Below are 25,348 nucleotides of genomic sequence, written 5' to 3'. Positions count from 1 at the left end.
AGGGTACACCTAGAGGAGGTGAGGCTACTAAAGTGAGTAATACCGCTCAGTTAGCGGATGAGTATGTGTTGACTCATCGGTCTGGTAGTGGAAATTTTAATTATAAAATGTTGAATAACCCTTAAACTCCAGTGGTGGTAGGAGAGGAGAAGCCTCTTTGTCGATTCCCCACACCCTAAAAATGTTAACCCTAATTCTTTTTCAGGTGGTAGGGATATGGGTAGAGTCCAAGGAGAGTCTCCCCCAGAGTTTTGTTAATAGGGTTACCTAATAAGGGGTACTACCGGGTCTAATAATAATGGAAACAGAGGTTCAGGTCGTCGAGGAACTTGCTACTGGTGCAACAAACCAGGGCATTTCCAAAGCCAATGCAATACTCGTCGACGTTACCTGGAACGTAATGGTCAAAGTCCAGTGGCTGTAATTCCTGATAGGTCCTAACGTAAATAGTAGTGCTGTAGACAGATCTGTAGTAGACAGTAGTAGTGTAGGTAGTAATGTCAAAGATGTTCCTAATGGTCAATTGTGACTTGAGTTTGATAAATATGTATGGCCTGGAAAGTTGATTTGTGATGACTGTGTTGTCCAGGTTAAGTTTCTTAGGGACACAGTTCTGCCCGGTCGTTGATTTTGAAGACTACTTTGAATGGTGGTACTAAGTATACTGGTAATTTTGTAGTGTTGGGAGGTTTCCCAGATTCAGTTGTGTCTGCTCCTTTGGTTAACGTCCACTTGTCTTTTCCAGGATATGATCGGATAACTGAGTTAGCTGTGGTGGATAGTCTGCCTATCCCTGGAATTGATGGTATCCTGGGGAATGACATGCTGGATAGTGAAGGTCGGGAGCTGTTCCTGGCTATATTGTCCGTTAATGCCAGTCCCGTGACTGTAACTACTCAGTCTGCAGCAAGAGCTGCTAATTTACTTGATGAAGATAATGATGATGACTTAATGTTAAGTAGTGTAAAGTTAGATGTAGAAAGGCCCGGGTCAGTAGAGTAGTGTAAGTGATGTAGTTAGACCTTTAACTTTGATTGTGACAGAGCTGCTTTTATTAAAGCTCAGAGAGATGAATTTAATTTTGATTTGGGTGATGTCGAGGATCGGACTAAGCCTAGGTTTGGTATTGTAAGAGGTCTTTTATACAGGTTTAGTCGTCCCGCCACTGATGATGTAAATAAAACTGGTCGTGTTGAACAGATCATAGTGCCGTCTCAGTTCAGAAAATCTGTGTTGGAATTAGCTCACACAAATTTCTTTTCAGGTCATTTGGGCATGTTGAAAACTTTCCACAGTTTGGCTAGATATTTCTGGTGGCCTGGAATGAAACTGAGTGTGAAGCAGTTCATCAGAGAGTGCGAAACTTGTCAAGTCATGGGGAAGCCAAACCAGGGTATTCCTAAAGCCCCGTTGCATCCCATACCTGCCATAGGTGAACCATTTTCAGAGTTGGTTATTGATGTGGTGGGTCCTTTACTAAGACTAAAACTGGTTATGTATATATACTAACTATCATGGATAGAGCCTCTATATTTTCCTGAAGCTATACCTATGAGGCGTATTATATCAAAGTTTGTTTTGAAAAGTTAATGGATTTCTTTTCCAGGTATGGTCTCCCTCGTGTAATTCGTCCCACAGTCGGTCTGAATTAGCAGCACAATTACATTTACATAAATTCAGAACCTAGAACAAAAAATCCCAGAACAATAAATGGTCAAATCAATAAAATAGATTAAAAAATCATAAACATACAAAATCATGAATATTAACAGGCAGCAAAGCGATGAACATCCTCAGACGAACTCAATAGAGTCGACGAAACAGCCCCAAGCTGCTTAACAGGAACACTGCAGGACAACTCCGACAGAGCCGACACGGCAACCATCTCGTCCTCAAGCACAGTGCCGACGTCCTCCTCTAGTACCGACGACCACGACAGAGCCGACACGGCAACCATCTCGTCCTCAAGAAACGTACTGACGTCCTCCTCCATCTCTGACGACCATGACAGAGCCGACACGGCAACCATCTCGTCCTCACATTCTCCGCTGCTCTGCTGCCAGGACCTGACTCACAGGTACGGATACCTGCTGCTGCTATTCCAGCTGACTGCGCTGCTGCCCTGGACCACCGGTCGTTCTGCCCTCAGAACCTGGCTCGTTGCTGCTGAAACCAGACTGGTTGCTGTTACGAACCTGACTGACGAAGTCTGACGCCATCCATCAGACGTCAACTCGCCAGTAATTAAAAACAAACAAAAACAAAGGAGGCAACAATCCACCAAAGGAACAATCGACAAACGATTGTTCCTAACACCTCCCACCTAACAGAAAAAAAATTTTCAATAAAATTTTTTTTTTACAGACAAAATACTCTCCCCGATGCTGCCACACCCCCGCCAGCCAAAACAGAACCAACCCTGGCCTAAGGTCGCCAATATTATGATCTCGCTTTTGAGATCGACAGGTTCTTTTACTGAAACAAGTAGTTGGGCTGAAATGACTGACGAGAGGTGACAAACAAAGGAGAGAGGAGCAGAACAAATACAAAAAGTTTACCTTAAAATTGATTTATTTACAGTAAGCTATGTACATATTTACAGTCGAGTCAGGTTCAATTAAATTTAAAATGAACATATCATGAATAACCAAAAGCATCATAAGGATGAGCAGCTCAACAGACATTACAAATGACGAGTCAAAAAAAACGTAAAACATTAGCAGCACAATTACATTTACATAAATTCAGAACCTAGAACAAAAAATCCCAGAACAATAAATGGTCAAATCAATAAAATAGATTAAAAAATCATAAACATACAAAATCATGAATATTAACAGGCAGCAAAGCGATGAACATCCTCAGACGAACTCAATAGAGTCGTGCTTTAAACAGCCCCAAGCTGCTTAACAGGAACACTGCAGGACAACTCCGACAGAGCCGACACGGCAACCATCTCGTCCTCAAGCACAGTGCTGACGTCCTCCTCTAGTACCGACGACCACGACAGAGCCGACACGGCAACCATCTCGTCCTCCAAGAAACGTACTGACGTCCTCCTCCATCTACGACGACCATGACAGAGCCGACACGGCAACCATCTCGTCCTCACATTCTCCGCTGCTCTGCTGCCAGGACCTGACTCACAGGTACGGGATACCTGCTGCTGCTATTCCAGCTGACTCTGCTGCCCTGGACCACCGGTCGTTCTGCCCTCAGAACCTGGCTCGTTGCTGTTACGAACCAGACTGGTTGCTGTTACGAACCTGACTGGACGAAGTCTGACGCCATCCATCAGACGTCAACTCGCCAGTAATTAAAAACAAACAAAAACAAAGGAGGCAACAATCCACTTAAGGGAACAATCGACAAACGATTGTTCTAACAATATATATATATATATATATATATATATATATATATATATATATATATATATATATATATATATATATATATATATATATATATATATATATATATATATATATATATATTATAAGCAACCAGAAGTCGTGCAAAATGCGCTCCCCCCCCCTGATTTACCTTTGTTTATTGAGAACAGCATGGCCGATCGATTTGACTAGAAATCAGAGCCCATTATCAACATTCCGATCTGTCCCATTTTTTTTTTTACCTGGAACAGATATTGAGATGACAGATAAAAGATGCCAGGAGGAGATTTTATGCCCTCCTTTAAAAACTTAGCCCCACTAATCTTCTTAAATGGCCTTCCTAAAGGCAAATTAAGCTGTCTGAATTGTCTTACCTCTGCAGGATACCAGGGAAGAGGCTGCAAATGGCTGAACACCTGGGCAGTGACTCATGCTTGCACATGGCCCCTACCCTGGCCCACGATGCCTTAAAGGAAAGAGAAGTAGTTAAGGAGTTAGTGAGTCTTGTGAGGAGTCCGTAGGACAGCCATACATGCGGGCGGGTGATGCAGTTTACTGGGAGACCATTTATTTTCCCACCCCTGTCCGACTCCAGACTCAGTCATCCTTGAGGACAGCCTGTATTGTCGGTGACCCGGACATCCTTCTTCGTCAGAGACCAGCTTCCCTAAGGTAAAGTGCGGTGAAGACTTTTCGGTCACGATAGTTTGCCCTTTAGAGAGCTTGAGTACCAGCATTTCACTTCTGTCCTTGTGGCAGTTTATCCAGTGCCATTTCAATGTCCTGTGTCCGAGTGTAAAGTGGTCATTCATTCCTCGAGCCTTTGGCACCCTCAGTGCAAACTCGAGACTTATTCTTTTGTTAAATTGTTCCTTTACTGGCGTGTAATGTGTAAATCTCTTTGCAGAGGGACCCATTAGCAGTGGACTCATCTTGGCCTGTGCCTCACCTTTAATCAAAACCCCAGTAGAAGGATCTTCAGGCGTTGCAAATCTTTATCAAGTTACTTATCCATTTTCCCTTCAAATGCTTGCTTTTGTAAATATAATTCTTTAATTTATCCCAAGTGTTTACGTAACATTTCCTTATAAGTAGAGCCTTCAGCTCATAAATTCTCCTTTTTCTTATTTTTTACGATTTCCCTTACACGCAAGTCAGAACTCCAAGGCCAAATTAAATAAAAATTCCGTTGCCGGCCTGTAAATTACCATAACTACCCAGGGAAATACGTAAAAAATGGCGACCTGGCCATAGATCTCGCTTGCAGTTGCATTTTCCCCGCTATTGTTGCGTCATTGCATTTGCAACTCGCCAGATCAGCTATTAGCAAGGCTAAGCTGGGTGCGAGACAAATTCCGAACCTATTATCAAGAGCACAGACCAAGAGAGTTCCACATAAGTAATGCGTTTATCTTAACAAAATATTTTTTTTTTTTACAATCGTGACTGTTCCTAGGAATTAGGAATAGGGACGCATGTATCCACTGAGAGAAGAGAATCGCCATATTAGATTCATTAGTGCTTGCCTTTCAGGATAGGTAGTTAGGAAATAACCAGTGCTAACCATTCTTTGCTTTGAGGAATAGTGCAAAATTCCTCTGTGTTAAAATCTTTGCCATAATTTTCGCTTCGAGGAATAGTGCGAAATTCCTCCGTGATTTTACTTCGCATTTCGGATTAGCGAATTTTTTAGGCACGAATAAATTCCCACGTGGGACAAGACGAGATCAGCTTGCATTGCTGAAATGCTTCTCTCAGTTTAGTTAAAACTCGAATTAGGTGTTAGGAAAGCAAAATTTGAACTTCGCTTCTAGGGGAAATTACTAGGTCATTTATACTGTTATCCTCTCAGACGACCGGGAAATTCCCTGGAGTCCCAGACAGTCTATAAATAGATGGGTTCATTCACACAGAATCTAAAATTAACTCTGATGATTGTCAGATGACCTTCACCCCCTGCCTATGCCCGCGTGTGCACCCACTTTTTCTCTCAGCAAAATTTTTTTTGGAGTTTTCCTGTTACTAATTTGTAAGTCCTAAGGGACGAATTGTATTTCCAAGTCCTACGGGCAAACCAAATAAAATTCTACGTCGCAAGAGGCGAGAATTTCTCAACCAAATTCTAAGTCCTGAGAGACTCCTAATAAAATTCTACGTTGCAAGAGGTGAGAATTTCTCAACCAAATTCCAAGTCCTGAGAGCCTCCTAATAAAATTCTATGTCGCAAGAGGCGAGAATTTCTCAACCAAATTCCAAGTTCTAAGAGACTCCTAATAAAATTCTACGTCGCACGAGGTGAGAATTTCTCAACCCAAATTCCAAGTCCTAAGAGACTCCTAATAAAATTCTATGTCGCACGAGACGAGAATTTCTCAACCAAATTCCAAGTCCTAAGAGACTCAATAAAATTCTACGTCGCAAGAGGCAAGAATTCCTAATTCTTGCGGGAAACCCAAACTCAAGTCCTTTTGAGACATTATATTAGTGTATTTCACACACATCTAAGCCCTTACAGGACTGATCATTCTAGTTCGTTAGAACAACTCCTTAATTTCACACTTGAGCCGGCCAAGTCCGAGCATGACATAAAATCCAGCTACGTCTTCCAAGATGCATATTACAATTCGTTTGCCACGAACAACCACGTCTTACTCAGACATATTGAATTTTAACAACGTCCCTTCAGACTTACTGATCAATTGTCTTATTCAGACAGATCCATTCTCCTTCAGTCTGAACAACTGAGTGTTTCAGATTCCTGCAATTGAGTCTTTTCAGACGTATTTGATTCGCAAGAGAGTCCAGTCCATATAACCCTTATTTCAACAAAATGAGGACTTCAAATTCTACATGTCCGCTGGAAAGGACATGGGACTATCAGGGCAAGCTCTGAGAGACTGGGTTCAAGAGCGAGTGGATGATGCCAAGGCGGAGAGAGAGAAAGAACGTGAAGAGAGAGAGAGAGAAAGAATTGCCTAAGAGGCGGAGAAAGAGAAAGAACGTGAAGAGAGAGAGAGAGAGAGAAAAAGAATTGTCCAAGAGAGACAAGAAGAGTTAGAATGTCAAGAATGAGAGAAACAATGGCAAGAGCGAGAGAAGGAGAGAATCGCCCAGGAGAAAGAACGAATCACCCAAGAAAAAAGGGAGGAGAGAGAATTGGAAGAACGAGAAAAAGAACGAATCGCCCAAGACAAACGGGGGAAGAAGGATAGAGAGGAGCGAGAGCGACAGCACGCCCATGACCTCCAGATGTTAGAACGACAGAACACCACACCCCCTCCTACGGCGGGAATGAGTGCCCTCAGCGAAGCCCACTCGTTCATGCCAAAATGGACAGAGACTGAACCTGAAGTATGGCTTGAAAGGGCCGAACAAGTCCTGGAGTGCTGCGACCTCTCCCCCACGGAACTCTCCCTTGTTCTCACTAAATTCCTTGGCGGAAAGGCACTCGTTGCCTACCACGCTCTTTCGGCAGAAGATAGGGGAAACTGGGAAGCCGTACGCCAAGGGGTTACAAAGGCGTACGAGATTACCCCCGAGCGGTGGAGGAGACGTTGGAAAGAGCAGCCAAGAGAAGCAGGCCAGACTTGGTCCGATTGGGCGTACCATTTGGAGCAGGCATTAGCAAAATGGCTCGAGTCCAAAGGAGCCACGAGCACTGCCAAGGTACAAGAAAAATTTTAATTTGAGCATTTCCTGCGCTACACCTCTCCTGCCCTTGCCACCCATGTAGTGGAAAAAGCCCCAGCAACACTCAAAGAGTGTTGCCGAATAGCACACATGTGGGAGACTCACTACCCTCAAGAAGGATCTATGGAGCAGAAGATAAATCTCCTGCTCCTTCTCGGAGGATCAAATTCCCACAAGAATGGGAACTTGGGCAAGCCCCTAACTTGCCATTATTGCAAGAAGCCGGGGCATTCCTCTGAACAGTGCCGAAACAAGAAAACAGCATCTCTCTCTCCCGGAAAACCACCCAATAACTCGCCTGCACCCTCCACAGGGTCAGCTCGGAAAGACTTTAGCCAGACCTTTTGCACGGCGTGTAAGGTTTATGGCCATTCTCCCTCATGGGCGAAATGCCTGAACAATAATAAAACCAATACTCCCACCGTCACCTTGGCCGTCACACATTCCAAGTCATTGGGCCTTCCCGCCGAAGGCCCCATATATGTGGCCCCTCCACAAGACAGCCACCCCGCCCGCCAAGTCACGGCATTCAAGGACTCAGGCGCGCAAATCTCCCTCATACGAAGGGACAGAGTTCCCTATGGAGCTATCGTCAATAGACAAAAACTCGTCATGATCAAGGGAGTAAATCAATTTAAGATGATACTCCCTACGGTCCAATTGAGAGTCACAAGACCTCAGCAATAAAAAATTTGCAATCTTGCAGTAGCAAGCCACCTCCCTGGAGGCTATGATATCAGCGTGAGACAGGACTTTCAGTCCCCACAGAAATTACAACAATCTAGGGGTCCACATTCCCCAAATCATTCCTCGGGCGCGAGTAATCCTCCCCCTCTTCTCCCTCAGTCAAGACTGGCGCCCCCTGGGTACCAGGAGGACGTGCAGTCCCTACCAGTGCCACCTGAGTACGATGTACAGTGGCCCCCTCGATCGGTTCCCGATCCAATTCCAGTGCCCGGCCCTGCCTCAGTGCCAGTGCCAGGGCCCCAATCAGATCTCCCTCCCAGAGGTGCCCAATTCCTGCCAATGCCACTTGTATGCACCAAGCAGTGCCAAGCTCTGTCCGTCCTGACCAACGAGCACAAGACACCTCTGATAGTGCCTGACTCTGCCTTAGTGCCAGCGCCAGAGCACAACCCCGATCTCCATTCAAGGGATCCAACTCAGGATCCCCTCTCTTCTCCCGGCCTGGTACCGCTACCAGCGTCGGTAAGAGAGACTGTTCCTCTCGACCCCAGCGGAAGCTCACCTGAAGGTGCGGCCTCGCAACCCGTGCCTGAGCTGGTCATTGATACCTGCGAGCCGCTCACGCCTCCTCTCTGCCTCAGTCCGTCACCGAAGCAATTGCAAGTCAGGATTCTGCCATATCTCACTTGGCCGATGAACTACAAGAGCTGAGACGGATCATGGTAGAACCCGCACGGAAAACTCCTGCGTCAGCTGTCGCAGCAGCAGGCCCAGGTGGCACTCCATGCCGCCCTCCAGTCTCGGGCCCTCTGCTTCCCCGGCCGGGGACGACTGTCCCAGTAGGAAAGGTTCGAGGCGGAATTACCACGGGCGTGGGAATTTCCAGGTAGTTTACAAGGAGCTCTAGAGTTCCCCTGGCACCTGTGCCACCATTTCATCTTTCGAAGGTCTTGGCGCCTCTAATCCAGAAGGGGATGTCAGGCCCTCCAGTATCTTCTTCCGTTCCTCAGGAACATCTATCCCTTATCATTTTCTATTAATCTTTTTCTTAAATTATCCCCACAAGAGGCAATTAAATACGGGATACCATTCCCCTCAAATGTATAAATCATTGAGAATAATAGAGTGGGAAGTGGCACGCCCTTGTGCCCATACCTTGGCACAGGGCATGCATGTCAGCTCTTCCTGAAGGAGTTGCGCCCTTTGGGGTTTCCTTTTCCAGCCCTGGGGCTGAAGTGATAGTCCAGGCCATAATTTATAGGCGAAGGACGATAAATTCCCGCATACCACTATAAATTCCTCACTCTATTACCCTTGGGATTTCTGCCAACATCATTTACACTTTTAGTTATTTACTTATCTTTCTCTTTTAATGAATCGCGAGTCATAGACTCTTGCCCTTGTGATTTTAAATGCCACTTTCGTAAACTCCGAGAGACGTTTTCATTCGTAACATCCTGGTAATTTTTCCTTTTGTTATTATTATTTTTTTCCCCCCCTTCCTTCTAAGAACTCTGTTTTGTCCCAGACCCCGCGTTTTTTTGTCTGCTCATCCTGTCATAACATTGAGGGGGTATCTATTTATAGCTCGTACCCGAGTGTGGGCAGTGGACGCATAAAATTAGCATAGTTTAAAGTTAGTGAATTAAAATTTGGGAATACTCTTCCTCGCCTACAACTGTCGAAACCCCGAGTATAAAGTTGTCAGCCATCAACTATGAGTTGGCGAATTATGTATTATCATTACAATATCACATAAAGGGGTTGTCATTTACAAAAATAGACGCTGTTTATCATTTACACAGCCTCTTCAAGGCACACTGTACTAACCACATGCCTTGTTGATTTAGAATTAAGGAACTTATATGTAAATTATTCTTAAATTTTTGTCTCCTGCCTCAAAATTATCTTGTCCTCGTAATCTTAAAGTAATGTATACCGTAAATTTGAGGAAATTAATGGGCCATGTTAAAATACTTTAGTATTAATGTGATGGAAATACTTTCCATTATGCTTGGGGATAGAGTAAAGTAAAAGTTTTTCCATTTCTTGTTGGGAGAAGAATAAAGTAAATCAGCTGTGCAGACTTCTTGGATATCAACATATAAGCCCGAATGAAGGCTCGTATGTTATCTTCCATGGGGAGCTATTATAAGCAACCAGAAGTCGTGCACAACGCAACTCCCACCTAATTTACCCTTTGTTTATTGAGAACCGCATGGCGATCGTATTTGACTAGAAACAACATTCCAATCTGTCCCTTTTTTTTACCTGGAACAGATATCAAGATGACACAGATAAAAGATGCCAGTAGGAGATTTTATGCCAATCCTTTAAGAAGCTTAGCCCTATTTATCTTCTTAAATGGCCTTCCTAAAGGCAAATTAGGCTGCCTGAATTGTCGTACCTCTGCAGGACACCAGGAAGAGGCTGCAAATCACTGAACACCTGGGCAGTGACTCATGCTTGCACACGGCCCCTACCCTGACTAAAAGGAAGAGAAGCAGTTAAGGAGTTAGTGAGTCTTGTGAGGAGTCATGAAGGACAGCCATACAGCAACCAACAATATGAACCTGTCAGGAGGACATTGGAAATCGGACGCCATCGACACCTTAATCCTCAAACCCTCCTGAAGAAGATGACCCAAGAAACGCGACCGCCAGATCCATCGCCAAACGGGAGCTAAGGAGTCCAAAACCACTAGGGAATTTGGTCACTCTCCTCCTTCTTAAGAAACGCCACCTCCATAACATCGGAGGCCTAAGGCCACACCTTCATGTTTTTGTATATATACCATTGTAACTTTCCACCTGTCCATATTCTACCAGTGAACAGGGGCACAGAAACAAGTGCCCGAAATATATGATTTCAATGTTTAAATAGTGTTTTATGGGCCTTATTATTTTCATATTACACTGTAGTATTACAGGAAAAAGACATTCATGCGGGCGGGTAATGCAGTTTGCTGGGAGACCATTTATTTTCTCCCCCTGTCCGACTCCAGACTCCATTAATCAAGACCTCGCCATTAATCAAGACCCCAGTAGAAGGATCTTCAGGCGTTGCAAGCCCTTTATCAAGTTACTTATCCATTTTCCCTTCAAATGCTTGCTTTTGTAAATATAATTCTTTAATTTATCCCAAGTGTTTACGTGACATTTCCTTATGAAGTAGGGCCTTCAGCTCCTAAATTCTCCCCTTTTTTCTTATTTTTTTAATGATTTCTCTTTATGCAAGTCAGAACTCCAAGGCCAATTAAATAAAGTTCCGTTGCCGGCCTGTAAATTACCATAAACCCAGGAAATACATAAATATATATATATATATATATATATATATATATATATATATATATATATATATATATATATATATATATATATATATATATATATATATATATATATATATATATATATATATATATATATATATATATATATATATATATATATATATATATATATATATATATATATATATAGGGAAATGTGTTTCATTTTAGATTTACTGTGCATATTCAATCATAGTGTGATGAAGGAAAGAGATGCTACAAAGTGGTACTAGGACAGTGACACAGATGCAAAATCACTGCAGTCAGCAGATGTTTCAATTACCTCAGTTGTTTTGGCTCAAGAACACACAATATTGACGCTGATATGTAAGGCAACCGACCGAGTTGGTATGCAAGTACGTAAGTTTGTGCATTAGAAAAATGGAGCTTGTGTGACTAATTGTGCCAAAAGTTAGGTCTGATTGATTATTATCTAGCTAAGAGCGATATCATCCAGACGTGACTTTGTGTGTTCCAATCTCTTAGAAACCGGCAGTTAAGGTAAATCCAGACTTCTTTTTTTCTGTGTGGACTGTGAACTTTTTACCATATCAATACACTTATGAATTTGTGGGGAGAATTGGACATAGTCATTTATGTCACTTTAATATTATATTTTATTGTGTTCTCATTTGACATTGGTTAACCATGCATTTTAGATTTTCATTATTATGTCATATACTTGTGTACTGTATTTCTGGGAGATTACGGTTTATTTCATTTTCAACAGATGTCTGTGGGGGTGCTGTGGTGATAGAGAAAAAACACTGCAATCTTTGCAGTTAGTGGTTGTTTCAATGTGGTTGACTTTAAGACTAGACGTATAATGTCTAAGGATGGAGTGTGTGGGAGTTTTGAGTGAAAAGGCGTTTAGCCAGAGTAAGGTTAAATCTCGAATTAGACTATTTTGACTTGGTAATTCATTTATTATGCATTTTAATTTCCTTTTTGTTAATTCATTACTTGTTGGGTTTGTTTGACCATAAATCTATTTATGTAGGAAAGAATGTGTTTCCTTAGAGTATCCATTTTTGAGGATTATGTTCGAGAGAAAGAGAGAGATATGTGTGCTGAGAGAGAGAGAGAGAGATGTGCGGGTTGAGTCCGAGAGATAGGGTTGCTAGTTACCACGGTTTCTGAAGATAGGCCGCAAAACACGTTACGTAGCATTTCTAAAGAAATGTTTAATCTGCAGGTGTAACAGATTAAATTGGTGGCAGCGGTGTTGGTTTAAATTGGTGGCAGCGGTTAAAAATTAAATGGTGGTAGCGAAAGGTACGGAAAAGATAGAGAAAGAGGGATAGGAATTAAATTGATTGGTTAAGTAAATCAGTCAGGAGAAATAGGCTAATTGATAACACTACGCTTGGGGCACTCGCTGATAGCTGAGTGCAAATGCATTTATGATCAGTGCTAAGATCTCGCGCGATAAGACAGCTACATGTCAGAAATACATATTGATACGGTGAATCTTTTTTTTTCTATTTAAGTATTCGGGAGTGGTGAATTGTGAAAATAGGTCTGAGAAATATGTAGAGTAGTTTGGGGTTAAGAAAACACCCAGATAACTGTGAATAGTGGTGATTGTGAGTTAATTAAGTGAAATGGTGATCTTGCAATATCAAAGCGGAGCTAACACCTTCCATCTTCTATCAAGTTGGTGGCTTCCCATTCTCGCTAGTTGCGCAATGCTCCGTTTTCTGTTTAGCAGTCACGAGTCATAAGGCAAGTTCTTCCGTTTTCTTTTTTTTTGGATTGTTCTCTTTCGTCCCTCTTATTTGGTTTTATTTCATGTTAATATGCTCGGGGCGTGTGATCACTTACAAAATGCCTGACTCAGACGCAAGTACGTCACAATCAATTGTGTGTCATAGGTTGACGAACTTCAATGCAGGCATTACAAATTTTAAAGGCTTAGTTGATGGGAAGTTGACTCAGAATGTTGAAATATTCATTGAATCAGTAAATAATTATCTGAATTCTAAGAAAATTGCGGATGGCGCGAAGCTTTAACAGAAGCAAAAGCTTTCTTAGACTTAGACAAAGGGATATTGGAGAACGTGCACGCAGTTTCGGGTTCAGAAAGTGTAAATCTTGGAAAGACCTTCAGGAATTTTTACGTGCATCTTATGGCGGGATCGACCGAGAATGCGTTGTTCGGAATTTACGAGCGCTTATCAGAACTAGGAAAGGTAATGATTCATTAATCACATACAGTGCTCGCTTATTTGATGCAGTAGGTGAGATAAAGAAATCTATGAAAAACTCTTCATGGGTAAATGGAAATATTATCTCCTTAGATAATTTTGAAAAATTGTTACACTTCGCCTGCCTTTTGACGACGGTTCCGGATGTGGTTGTAGATGGTTTTGATAAAAGAATTGAGCAGAATGCAGATGAATCCTTTTTGTTTGCTCAGGTTAATAACAATTTATCAAAATGTCCGACGCTGGACAGTAGTTTTGTGAAGGGAGGTGCTAAAATTTCAGCAGCGGTTTCGAAACCACAGAATAATGCTAGTACTTCGCATTTACGAAATGATGCAGGAGTGAAGTCATGTGCACGGGTGGAATCGAAGAAAACTCCAGAGAGATCAGTCACAACGATTTGTTGTTTTAACTGTGATAAAATGGGACATAGTAAGTCAAATTGCAAAGTGAGATATTGTTCAGCTTGCAAATCTTCAGACCATGGGTGGAAATTTTGCCCAGCCACAAAGAATAGAGATTATTCAGGAAAACACGGGGTGGTTTTACTAGATATGACAGAAGAATTCCACATGATGCAAGTTCTAGGTACACAAATGAACATCAAAATTTTCACAGGATAAGTTCGAAGACGGACACAGGATAATGAGCAATCAGGTCTTAGAGTCACCAGAACATAGGCCGATTGTACGTGGTTTTTCTAATGGCATTGAAATTTCTATCTTCATTGATTCTGGCAGCTCAGTTAACCTGATAGACGCTGATTTTTTCCACTTGAAGTTTCCAGAGTGTAAATTAGTCCCTACCAATGAGACAGTGTGTGATGTACAAGCGAGAAATTGAATATCTTAGGTTTGTCATCTCTTACGCTCTGTATCGGTGAAAGACAATAGTAGAACCATTTTTGGTCATAGAAGGATTAGCCTTAGGTGAAATGGTTTTGCTAGGACACCCTTCTTGTATGTGGCATAATATCAACATTCTTACTGGAATTCAGGGGATTACAATAGGTTGGCCAGGTTGTTTCGTTCCATATAGAACATGGAAAAAACTTGTGAGAAACCTAAGACACAGACTGAGACATTTGTAACACATTCATTAGAGAATGAAGACATTCCGCAAAAGTTTTTCAAAGGATTTTTGTTGGAAGATATTGAATTGCAACCGCGAGTTCCTACATTGATTAAAGTGTTGATGAAAGAGAAGAATTTACCTTCTCAAGTATGCGTTGTCGAGGGAACCAAGAAATTCAAAGACACTGTAAGTACGGTATCAGTAAATGAAGTTTCAGTCGCAGTCGTAACTGCAGTAGAATTAGTTAGCTATCAAGACTCAGTGAAAAAAATATCACAAGGGTACTTATGTAATTGATTTTGAAGAGTTTAAGGAAGAACATAAGATAGTGAGTTTTTGTGGAGACGGTAATATGTTTCCCAACTCGAGGAGCTACAATTCAGAAGTCAAGTCCTTCACGAACATTTGGCTAAGGCTGATTATTCCAAGTATTCAGATAAAGTAGAGAAAGTGTTGAAAGAATATTTAGATATTATTGCTTTGAAGGGAGATAAATTAGGGTTACAGATGTTTTAGAACATTCAATCCGCCTAGAGAAAGGTACAAATCCATATATATTCCAGCATATCGAATTCCTTTTAAGATCAGAGATGAAGTAGAAAAAGAAGTTCAGAAGTGGGAGTCGGAAGGTATCATTAGGCCCAGTTCTCCGCTTTAAATTTTCCTTTACTAGCGGTCCCAAAGAAAGACGGTAGCGTCAGAGTATGCGTAGACTTTCGTAAATTGAACGAAAAACATGCCCAGATAGATATCCTGTAGCCTGTTTGCCTGATTTGTTTGTTGAAATCGGTGGCAAGAATATATATTCATCTATAGATCTCATGCAAGGATTTTTGCAAGTTCCACTTAGAGAGAATAGTCGTAAATTTACAGCATTTTCTATACCAAAGGGCATTATGAGTTTAATAGGATGCCTTTCGGATTACAAGGGTCCCCAATAACATTTACTAGGCTGGTTAACACAGTACTTCATGGTTTATTAGGAAAGTCGGTATTTGTGTACATGGATGACATTCTCATATGCACAGATACAATTGAAGAACATCTAAAGGTGTTAAAAGTCCTCAAGCGATTACGGTTCGCTGGGTTAAAGGTCAAATTGGCTAAATGTGAGTTTCTGAAGAAAGAAAATTGTCTATCTAGGTCATGTTATCTCTAAAGAAGGAGTCAGAGTTAATGATGACAAAGTTAAAGCTATCATGAGTTTTCCAGTTCCTAAAACCAGGAAGCAGATTCGTTCATTCCTAGGTATGTCGGGTTTCTTTCGCCGTTTTTTGCCGAATTATTCTACAATAGCGTCTCCATTGACAAATCTGTTGGCAAGAAGACGTTAAATTTGTTTGGGGTGACAGTCAGCAATTAGCTTTTGAGAAGCTTAAGAATGCTTTAGTGAACCCACCTGTTTTGAAGTTTCAGATTTTAGTCAACCGTTCACCTTGGTGACTGACGCGAGTCAGGAAGGTATAGGTGAGTGTTTGATGCAGAAATTTGCTTTTTATAGCAAAAAGTTCAAAATGCGTGGTAGTAATGAAAGGCTGATGTCAGTTGTGGACAAAGAGGCTTTCGCAGTCGTCTCTAGCCTTGTTCATTTCAAGATGTTGTTGATGGGAAATAAAGTTGAGATTTTTACAGATCATCAACCGTTGCTAGAGCTTTTAATAAGCCAAATTTATCACCCAAGAGAGCACGTTGGTTTTTGACATTGAGAGATTTTGATGCAAACCTCAAATACATTGAAGGTAAACACAATGTGGTTGCAGATGCATTGAGCAGATATTTTCCAGTTGAGGATGATGGAGTATATACAACCGAATCCTATGGGAAGACGAGTGGACATTTGGTGTCTCATGTCTCGGATACTAGTAGTTCTGAGATATCTCATGTAGAGGACAAAGACGTTCCTATAGTGCATACTTCGGGGAGAAATAGTGTGTCTCAGTCTCGGGAGAGATTGTTATTCGTGATGTTGAGGGAAACGCTGTGTGTTATATTACCGGTGAAAATGTCACTTGGGACATACCCTTGCTCGAAGAGAAGCAAGATGAAGATGAATTAATATCAAATGCTAAGGCATTTCTCAGAGGAGTTTTACCGATGAAAGGGTATAAGTTGCCTTTTTCTGGACTAGAGTTGGAGAATAATTTATTAGTTAGGAAAGTTAAGTATAACCTGCGAAGTAGTCTAAGTATGGGCGAAATTACACAAATCATTGTGCCAGAGAGTCTAGTACCACAAGTTCTAGATATTGTACATTGTAAATTTGGTTCTCTTCATTTAGGTGTTGATAAGACGTATGAAAACGTTAGGTCAAAGTTCTTTTGGAAAAATATGTTTTCCGCAGTGGAGGCCTTTGTGAAGAATTGCTCTATTTGCAATGCGAATAAACCGGCGACGACAGTGTCGTGTCGTTTGGGTTCATATCCCATACCAAATAGGCCATTTCAGAGAGTGCATATGGATATTCTGGGTAATTTCTCAGAATCTGCTTATGGTTATAGACATTTATTAGTGGTTGTTGATGAGTTGACTCGCTTTGTCGAGATTTTCCCGCACTGAAATTCAAATCAGCTGATGAAGTAGCTATAGCGTTCTTTAAGGGGATAATTTGTAGATATGGTGTCCCTGAATGTCTGATCACAGACAATGGTAGGGAATTTATTAATAAGACTTTGGAGGGTCTTGCTAATTTACTGTGAATAAAGAAAGTATCTATAATTCTGTATAGACCTGAAGCGAATGGGTTATGTGAGAGGGCAAATCGGAAAATAATTGAGGCCTTTACGCATGACAGTGGGTGGTTCCGATACACATTGGGACAGGCCTTTGGATGAAGTTCGATATAGTATCAACACTATGGTGAATGACACAATTAAGATATCTCCAGCAGAAGCTTTGTATGGATACAAGTTGAAAGGACCTTTTGATTTGTTACCAGAACAAATTAAGGGCGATGTTACGGTTACTTCGTTGATAAATACAGCGAGAGAAAGATTTGCACGTATCAGTAAAGAACTTGAACTTAGTTCTCGCGCAATGGTAGAGAAAAGTAACGCTAAATCGAGGGGTGTAGTTATTTCTATGGGTGATAGAGTGTTTGTTAAAGTGAATGTTCGGAATGATCTGAATTATAAATTAAGTCCAAAGTTCCAATGACCTTTTGAGATTGTAGAGATTAAAAAAGGGAATAGATTTGTAATAAAGATGTAAATACTGGTGTGACGAAATTGACCCATATTTCAAAGTTGAAAGAAAGTTGGGATGTAATGGAATATTTGTATATAGTTAGAGGGATAAATGGGTTGATATTTGTATGCATATGATATTTATTGTTTTTTTTTTTTTTGTCTCTTGTTCATTCTAGATGCTGAAGTTCTTAGTGATAATCCTGTTTTCGTGCAGTAACCTTTCACAAGAAGTTTGTTTAGGACCAGGTGTAGTGGCTGAAGAAGATCATGAAGTCTGGTTAGCTTCGGACCAGGTGACCATAAGTGTGGAATTTGACAATATAGGATCAGCCAGAGAGGAATTGAATGATTCCAAGGATAGGTTGGACCGAATGAGAAAGACGCTAGATGAAGTAGAGAATAAGAGGATTTTGCCAGTCTCTTTAACTAGGTTAATGAAGGAAATAAGAATAACACTAGATAGAGTTGATAAAGGGATAGATAAAACGTTAGAATGGATTCCTGACATTACTCCAGGAAATTCACCTTCTGTAGAGAAAAGGAGGCATAAAGAGCAGCACCTTTGGTTCTTCTAGGTGTTGGTGTGATTGCTGCGATTGGAGCTATGTCCATTGGAAGTTTAGTCAAAGTAGCAGAAGTTCAAAAGACCTAACAGCTCAGGGAAACAGTTAAATCAGTTGCAAGAAAGTAATGAGAAATTGAGAAGTGGTTTTGAAACAATTAGACATTCTTTGAATGAGTTGTCAGTTACAGTAGAAGGTTTGAAAGAAGATCTTGATGTGACAATAGCATTCTTACAATCAAAATACTCTTCTTAATATTGAGAAAGAAACTGATTCTTTAAGGATAGAAGTGCAAATGCAAGTAAAAGCAATTATTGCTGCAGCAGATGGTCGTGTGTATGGTGATGTATTACCTTTAGGATCACTAGAAAACGTTTTAAGGAATTCTGCTTATCTACATGGGGCGAAAGTATTATTCACAGGAGGAGATTTGTATTTATATTATAATGTTTTGAGGGTGAGATTGTCTGATCGGGGATTAATAATATATGTTCCTGTCAGTACCATGAAACCTTTTCTTAGTTTTGTTATTAGACCTTTTCCGAGTGCTTTTGGAGACTTAGTAGTGACATGGGATGGATTAGAGACCATGTTCATTTTAGGAGATCAGTATCAAGGTTCGGGAATTGATTATAAGACAGGATGTACCTTAGTTAGGGAGAAGTATGTGTGTGACAGTAGTGTTTTTCAGTTGCGAGTTGTATCTGTGGGTGGTTGTGAATTGTCATTAGTTCATAGACAGACACCGACAGAATGTGACTTTGTACAGTTTCCACTTGAATACCACATAATCTCCACCAGAACTCTTACTGCCGTATACTGCAAAGAATGTCCTGTTACAATGATGTGCCAGGGTAACAAGTCGACGTCATTCATTCTCCAGGGATCTAAGCTGTTTGATGCTTCATGCCATGTGGTATCAACATACTTCCTCGTAATTAGCCGTGCTGTGTTCAACAGTTCCGAGAAGATATTCATGCGTCATATGCGTAACGATCATGATGCGGTTCCAGTGCCTACAACAGGGGTACCAATGACTATTCCACCGTTAGAAGAAGATGATGATCCAATAATGATCGAGTACCAGAAATACATCATGCCTACAATATTGATAATATTAGTGGCTATTCTACTGATAATTCTTATTATGGGGGTAGTAAAGCTTATTTGTGCTTGTAAAGCTACATGCAAGGGCTCTAAGAAAACGACCCCAGTGACTTTGGAAGTAGTTCATGAGAGCAGTACTTAAAACTGCAGTTCAGTAGACATTGCTGGTTGAGCATAGCTGTATTTGTTATATTTTATACTTATGCTTTTACTTTAGTTCGCCATTAAAAGAGCGAGACGCTCTTATGGGGTGGCCGAGCACTATATTTAAATGTGTTTCATTTTAGATTTACTGTGCATAGTCATAGTGTGATGAAGGAAAGAGATGCTACAAAGTGGTACTAGGACGGTGACACAGATGCAAAATCACTGCAGTCAGCAGATGTTTCAATTACCTCAGCTGTTTTGGCTCGAAGAACACACAATATTGATGCTGATATGTGAGGCAACCGACCAAGTTGGTATGCAAGTACGTAAGTTCGTGCGTTAGAAAAGTGGAGCTTGTGTGTCTAATTGTGCCAAAAGTTAGGTCTGATTGATTATTATCTAGCTAAGAGCGATATCTTCCAGACGTGGCTTTGTGTGTTCTAATCTCTTAGAAACCGGCAGTTAAGGTAAATCCAGACTTCTTTTTTTTTTTTTCTGTGTGGACTGTGAACTCGTGAATTTACCATATCCAATACACTTATGAATTTGTGGGGAGAATTGGACATAGTCATTTATGTCACTTTAATATTATATTTTATTGTGTTCTCATTTGACATTGGTTAACCATGCATTTTAGATTTTCATTATTATGTCATATACTTGTGTACTGTATTTGTGGAAGATTACGGTTTATTTCATTTTCAACAGATGTCTGTGGGGGTGCTGTGGTGATAGAGAAAGAACACTGCAATCTTTGCAGTTAGTGGTTGTTTCAATGTGGTTGACTTTAAGACTAGACGTATAATGTCTAAGGATGGAGTGTGTGGGAGTTTTGAGTGAAAAGGCGTTTAGCCAGAGTAAGGTTAAATCTTGAATTAGACTATTTTGACTTGGTAATTCATTTATTATGCATTTTAATTTCCTTTTTGTTAATTCATTACTTGTTGGGTTTGTTTGATAATAAATCTATTTATGTAGGAAAGATTGTGTTTCCTTAGAGTATCCATTTTTGAGGATTATGTTCAAGAGAGAGAGAGAGAGATATGTGTGCTGAGAGAGAGAGAGAGAGATGTGCAGGTTGAGTCCGAGAGAGATAGGGTTGCTAAAAGTTACCACGGTTTCTGAAGATAGTGAGCATAAAAACACTTTACGTAAAATTATATTTCTAAAGAAATGTTTAATCTGTAGGTGTAATATATATATATATATATATATATATATATATATATATATATATATATATATATATATATATATATATATATATATATATATATATATATATATATATATATATATATATATATATATATATATATATATATATATATATATATGGATCCCATTATATATTGCTTATATGAACTTGGGCTGCTGTTTGTATTGTACTCAAATAGTTAGCTCTTTTTATGAGCCACATAACTAAAATAACAACTAGTTGAGATCCTCCGGAGGAAAAGCAAAATGATCGCCCATCAACCAATTCCAATTCTATCTGGTTTTGGATTTTATCGGGTGTTTCTAAATTAGAGGCCCCCCTCCACAGAACAAATGGAAAGTTATGAAGTTTTCTGCTATAGCCTATCTCCAAGTACATTATTTTAAGTTTCTATTAAGCTATTTTTCATTTTACATTTCTTGTATTTTCAGACAGAGTGACGTAGTTAGATACAGCCGTGGCTAACGACTCTCAATAATGCCATAAGACTGTCACTGTTCCCTAATGAAAGTTTATCTCACTGCCTTCCTGATGTAACCACAAAGCAACAGAACCCTCCTTAATTAGCCCCCATTACGAGTAACTAACAAGAACAAAAACCACAGTAACACTTACGTAACCCCTTCTCACTACAATGGTAACAAGATACGTTGTTAACTTGAAAAACAACAAAAATACTTCTCGATCTTTCAAATGCACTCACTCAACACTCGCCACTCAAGTTCCCGATGCAATTGACTCGATCTACAGTGCATGGTCGTCTGACTGCAAATATTCCCTGAGCCAGCAAAGAGGCACTTATACCAATCAAAAGGCACACCCTAATACACAACAATCTCTCTGCATGTTTGATGTGGAACCTTCTCATCCTCCCACGTCAAACGCAGAGGATTTTATACAAAAATTTAATAGTTTAAACATCCCCTCAAACAACATCAAATTGCTCAGCCTAGACGTCGAGTCATTATTTACTAAAGTCCCGATTGCCGACGTGTTGTCTTTCCTAGAGAGGAAGTTACAACAATATGAAGACCATTTTTCTCTTGGCATAAATAAAACTCTAAAACTTATCAACCTCTGTGTAACTAACAATGTGTTTTCTTTCAATGGTAATTTTTACAAAAAAAAATTTGGCTGTAGTATGGGAAGTCCCCTATCACCTTTTTTAGCAAACTTGTACATGGAATATTTTGAAACTGAACTTTTGTCGTCTATCAAACCCTGCAATATGATCTGGCTTAGATACGTAGATGATATTTTTACTTTCTGGGACAATAGCTGGGGAGAATTTAATGAATTTTTTAATAGACTATAAAATTCAAAATAGAATGGGAAAAGGAAGGGAAATTGCCGTTCCTAGATGTACTGATCATAAGAGAACAGAACAGATATGCCTTCACAGTATATAGGAAACCCACTTTTGCTGTTTCCTATATTCATTTCTTAAGCTACCACGATGTCTCCGTAAAGATCATGGTAGGGTGCAACTTATTCCTCAGAGGACTTAGGATATGTTCAAATGAGTACCTGGATAAAGAATTCAACACGATCCGCCAACACCTAACGCAGCTGCTCTACCTACCCCACATTATTGAGAAGGCTATCAACAAAGCGAATAGAACATACTACAAAGGTCCCACTCACAACAGACAAATAGATTTTAACAACAAAATAAAGCTACTGTATGACAAAAACTTCCAAAAAGCCACAGAACAACTCAGGTCAAACAATCCTTTCATCTTCCATTATCCCAAATCCATCGGGAGCTCGCTCATTAACGTATACTGAAATAACAAAGGGGAAGAAGCCGGAGTTTACGAGATACCGTGCAGCAACTGTAGTGAGATTTACGTAGGGGAGACAGGTAGATCGCTCTCGCAAAGAATAATAGAGCACAAAAGGTTGGGAAGATATGCTTCGGAGAGTTCAGGGATTTTCCTACATATCAGAGATCCTGGCCATTCCATAAGCTGGAGGGGGGCGGAGCTGGTTTTCAAAAGTAGCTGTCCGTACAAAAGAAAGATGCTGGAATCTGCTATCATCAGTCAAACCAACAATTTGAACTTGTCAGGAGGACATTGGAAATCGGACGACATCGACGCTTTAATCCTTAGACAGCTTCTGAAGAAGGTGGTCCAGAGAACACGACCTCCAGAATCATCACCAAACGGGAGTTAATGAGGCCAAAAACCACTAGAGAATTGGTTATTCTCCTCCTTCTTAGGAAACGGTCACCTGCATACCATCGGAGACTTAATGCCACACCTATATATGCTTTGTATATATACCCTTGTAACATTTCATCTGTCCATATTCTACCAGTGAACAGGGGCACAGAAGCAAGTGCCCGAAATATATGGTTGCAATGTTTAAATAGTGTTTTATTGGCCTTTTTATATTCATATTACACTGTGGTATTACAGGAAAAGACATTCATATATATATATATATATATATATATATATATATATATATATATATATATATATATATATATATATATATATATATATATATATATATATATATATATATATATATATATATATATATATATATATATATATATATATATATATATATATATATATATATATATATATATATATATATATATATATATATATATATATATGATTATTATGATTAGGAAGAATTCGCTAGCAAGTTGCCTCCCCCTTTTCTTTGTTGTTGTTTCATTTACTGCCAACCACCCGATCGATAGACCATCTGTCTATCGACTTAGCACGGTCAGAATACAAGGGTTTAAAAGATTAAAAGCCACTCCTTTTCAAACATCTTGCTTCAGGGCAAAGGTGATCTTTCTGGTGATTTCCTTACAGGCATATTTCCCTGCGGACATCAGCTGGAAGGTGATTTCAACACCCCCATGTTGGGGGTGGCCCCAGCCCCATAGAAGGAGATAAAAAGAGAGGACACAAGGTCTCACTCTCACACACGTGGGGTGGAAGTCAGGGAGAAGAGGGACCCAGCCACCTGTCCTTGCCAGTGTCCTTAGCTAAACCACGTGGCCTTTTTCCAAGTATACGTTCTCCTCATGCCCTTCGACGGCAAGCCACGTGCTCGTTTTACCTTGACCTGCCGGATGCCCCTCAAGAATCGCCCGGCCCTTCGTGAAATTCCCACGCGTCGCCCTTCTTCGAGAAGACCCCATCGCTGTGCCCTTGCATCCTAACACCTGGAACAACTCGCCCTCGGAAATCGCAAGTCATCCACGGACCAAATTTCTACGTTGGAAACACACCAGTCTTACAGTAATGTGCTTTGGAAAACCACCATTCAGTCACGCTTTGTCCCTGTACATTTATTTGAAGTGAGCGCCATTACTCAAAGAACCCCTTGTCTACTGTCCGTGCACCTTTTGCATCGGCAATATTAAGTCTTCATTACTCCCTCGAAGTCATTTGGCACCCTCATTGCAGCCTCGAATTCATTATTCTTTGTCTATTTCCACTACTGGCGTATAATGTGCATATCTCTCATTTCAGAGGGACCCTATGTCATGGAAGCTTCTCGGACTGTGTCTGGAATCCCCCATTTTCATTCAATCCCGTAGGAATCCCCTTCAGGATCAGAAATCTACTTGAGTTCCTCTTTCCCGTACTGATGTCATTTATGTAAATACACTCCTTTAAATTTGCCCACGTGTTTTACGTAATATTTCCCTCAGTAACAAGAGCCCCATGCTCATATGAAAATCTCTGTTTTTCCTTTTTTTACGTTTTCCTGTACCCACGAAGTCAGAATCACAAGGCTAAATTACCTTAAATCGTTGCTGCCTGTCTCACAGAGAGAATATCTCAAACTAAAACCACGGAAAAACGTAAAAATGGCGACCTGGCCATAGATCTCGTTTTGCAGTTGCAGTTCCCCTAGTGTTGCTTTATTGCTTTTGCAACTTGCCAGATCAGCTATTAGCAAAGCTAAGCTGGGTACGAGACAATTACGAACCTTTTGTGTAAAACCAGCACACAGATCTAGAAATTCCACGTAAGTAATGTGTTTATCTTAGCAAAACCTTTTTACAATCGTGACTGTTCCTAGGAATTAGAAATAGGGACGCATGTATTCACTGAGAGAAAAGAACCGCCGTATTAGATTCGTTAATGCATGCCTTTCAGGATAGGTAGTTAGGAAATAACCAGTGCTAACCATCCTTTGCTTCGAGTAATAGTGCGAAATTCCTCTGTGTTAAAATCCTTGCCATATTCTTTGCTTCGAGGAATAGTGCGAAAGAAATTCCTCTGTGATAAAGTTTACTTCGCATTTCGAATTAGCGAACTGTTATTTAGGCGCGAATAAAATTCCCACGTGGGACACGACGAAGTCAGCTTGCATTGCTGAAAATTCTCTCAGTGTAGTTAGAATTCGAGTTAAGTGTTAGGAAAGCGAAATTTAAACTCCGCTTATATGGAAAATTACTAGGTCGTTTTACTGTTATCCTCCCAGACGACTGGGAAATTCCCCGGAATCCCAGCCGGTGTATAAATATACGGGTTCATTCACACAGAATCTAAAAATACCTCCGGTGTTGGCCAGACGACCTGCAGCCCACCCCCCTCAGGCCCGCGTGTGTAGCATTTTTTTCCCCCCATTCATTTCCCAGCAAACATTTTTCTTTGGGTTTCCTGTTAGTAATTTCTAAGTCCTAAGGGACGAATCGTATTTCCAAGTCCTAAGTGACTCCTAAAATTCTACGTCGCACGTGGCGAGAATTTC

The sequence above is a fragment of the Macrobrachium rosenbergii genome, chromosome 21 (genome assembly GCF_040412425.1).
Source record: "Macrobrachium rosenbergii isolate ZJJX-2024 chromosome 21, ASM4041242v1, whole genome shotgun sequence".
NCBI lineage: Eukaryota > Metazoa > Arthropoda > Malacostraca > Decapoda > Palaemonidae > Macrobrachium > Macrobrachium rosenbergii.
The sequence above is the reverse complement of the archived record's forward strand: the minus strand, read 5'-3'. Positions refer to the sequence as shown.